At 36.8% G+C, this 2500-nt stretch overlaps 1 protein-coding gene across 3 annotated transcripts in view; it reads left to right on the forward strand.

The window, feature by feature from the left end:
- The window catches only part of LOC138019514 (adhesion G-protein coupled receptor D1-like), a 71906-nt gene that overhangs the window by 12993 nt on the left and 56413 nt on the right, over positions 1 to 2500 (forward strand). Inside the window, exon 1 of one of the 3 annotated variants that reach the window (XM_068866331.1) lies at positions 1051 to 1304. The exons of 1 other annotated variant lie outside the window; for it this stretch is intronic. The gene's annotated coding sequence lies outside the window, so the exon portion shown is untranslated. Of the gene's footprint in view, positions 1 to 1050; positions 1305 to 2500 lie in introns of those variants that run through there. One more of the 3 variants, XM_068866334.1, reaches the window with a different exon arrangement.

The raw sequence follows: 2500 nt of genomic DNA on the forward strand, positions 1-2500 counted from the left end.
TCTAAAGTGTCACGCATGTTGCCTAATCATGTAGAAGGGTTTTAAAATATCTTAAATGTCTACCCATGCCGCCGTTTTCAGCTTGCGAGATTATGCAAAAATATTTAAGGATTGGTATTTAAATGTGAGTGGGCACTGATGGGTAAATATTGCGTGACAAAAGGCAGTAGTTTTCCTTGGGAGTGGGGTCTCAAAGCAAAAACCTTCCAATAGGGGGAGGGAGGAGGAATAACATAATATCACCCTAATATGACAACCGCAAACTAAAACATTCTTTTTGTACGTTTTTTTCGAATGGGTCTTCGTTTTCGAGGTCTTCGGTTTCGATACTACCATCAGTTATTTTAATTTCAGAGCTTAGAACCATAAAAATAAAGGTATTTTGTAGTGAAAGTTATAAGTTTCATTACAGAATAACATGATATTCAAACCAGGGGAAGATGTAGTGAGAGCTATTACTAGTAATATCATCAGTTTCTATAGCATCATCTGAAAAAAGTAGTTCAAACATGGTAATTTATTTCACTATCTATTACGTGAGCACCAGCTGTTTTTAGGTCAAATCGGGCGGAAAAATGGAAATATGCCCTGCCAACCTGAGGCTATTTTTCCGTCGGTTCTGTGACAGTGTCTTTAGTTAAGCTGATCGGATGTCGGCGTGAAGTAACAAACATGATACTGGTTCTCGAGTATCTCATATGGGAAAGGGAAAGGTCGTTTCGGTGGATGTTAAATGCTGCTACCCGTAGACCCAAGAAGATAGTGAGATATGTTGTATTATCATGCATGAGGTGATTATGGAGTAAAAGAGGTTTATTGCCAAAGAAGGCGTTGATCAGTTTTGGTAGTTCATTCTCCAATTAAATCGACAATACGTTATGAGACGTATTTGTTTGTGCCTTTTCTCTAGAAATGTGTCGTATCACAGCCCTTACGAAATTTATAAAGTTTATTATTACGAACATCCTGATTCCTAAAGCAATTCTCCTTATTAGCTACGCAATGTCATAAGACTCAAGAGTAGTTGATTTGACGCGGGACATTTAGCACAGAGAACTTTGAAGTTATTCAAACTACGTCATTCAAATCGCCCATCGAAAACATGAGCTAAATTTTGAATGCCGGTGTGGGCACATCGACGCGAAATTTTTAAACAGCAGCAAATATCTGGCGGGGCATTTACAGCTCAAGTTACCCTCGATTAGTATTACAGACGATATCAATGTTTATGTCTCGTTGGTAAAGTATAGCAACTACCGAGCTGGTCAAGTTCAAAAGCGACGAGGATTATCATCATATCCTAGGTACACCATCACAAATATAATAACCTTTTGAACAGTCAGCACTGTCGTTTAGATATTATCAGAAGCTCAAAACTCTCTCTGGTGCAATTCAAGGTTTTTCCAGGTGTACCATCACTATTATAACCTTTCCGCAGTCAGCAGTCCTTTCGATCTGAATCTAAAAACTCTCGCAATTTCAGGGTTTCCCATGTTTACAAAGTCTATTCTGGAGAGACTTGCTTTTTTTAGTTGTAAACATTGCTGTGTCAATTTTGCATTTACTGGCACAAGGATGAAAGGCGATTCTAAATGACAGTTTAAACCAATACAGTAAAAACCCGCGTATAAGAACCTAAAATTTAAAAACCTGTTAAGCTAAATTTTTTATTTTAAAGCTCCTTTTCATGAGAACCTATTAAAATTTTCAATAGGGTCTTATTTTACAAAACTGAAGGCACAGATGGAAAAACACAGCATTTAATGGACACTGCAGCATGAAAGACATGCATGCTAGTGCTTCGGAAACTTGATATAAATTCTGAAATTTACTGTATGGTTTTCTAAACTGTATTCTAGATAATTTTTTAATACAGGAATATATGTCATATCATATATGCCCTCTAGTTGTTATTCGTGCTGATCGCTAGTGCTCCTATCAAATAAAGAACCTCTTTAAGAACCTAAGTAGTCTAAAATCCCGCTGAATACCAGTAAGAGAACCTATTTGTGCTAAGTTTGAAAAATCTTGGTTCTTACACCCGGGTGTTTACTGTAGCACAGAGTCAATTTCACAATTTCACGGGGATTATGGGGGAAAGGAGAGGAAAGTGCATCATTGAATCAACTTGAAACATAGAAAAGGTTGATTATTTGCACTTCATTCTGTTGCACTATCAACTTTTATCGTATAGACTCCCTGAGCCGATTGGTCACACAGAAAGTAATTCTCTTCTTCATTTTTAAATACGTGTTTCTCACCCGAAACGAGTTTTATGCCGTTGATTGATGGATATCTGCCTGCTTGAGGAATGATATTGCTTTCTTTTTTTTTTCATGTATAGTAAAAATTCTAAAACTTGGTAAGGCAAAACAGTTGCATCCTAGATTCAGTAGACAAGACCGTACATGTCAGCGTGTTATAATGACTATCTCTAGTTGGAAGAAAACTTGTACTGATTAGTATGTTTAATACAGAATTAGGTAATTGGTAAAAATCG

This window comes from Montipora capricornis, chromosome 10 (genome assembly GCF_036669925.1).
Source record: "Montipora capricornis isolate CH-2021 chromosome 10, ASM3666992v2, whole genome shotgun sequence".
Lineage (NCBI taxonomy): Eukaryota > Metazoa > Cnidaria > Anthozoa > Scleractinia > Acroporidae > Montipora > Montipora capricornis.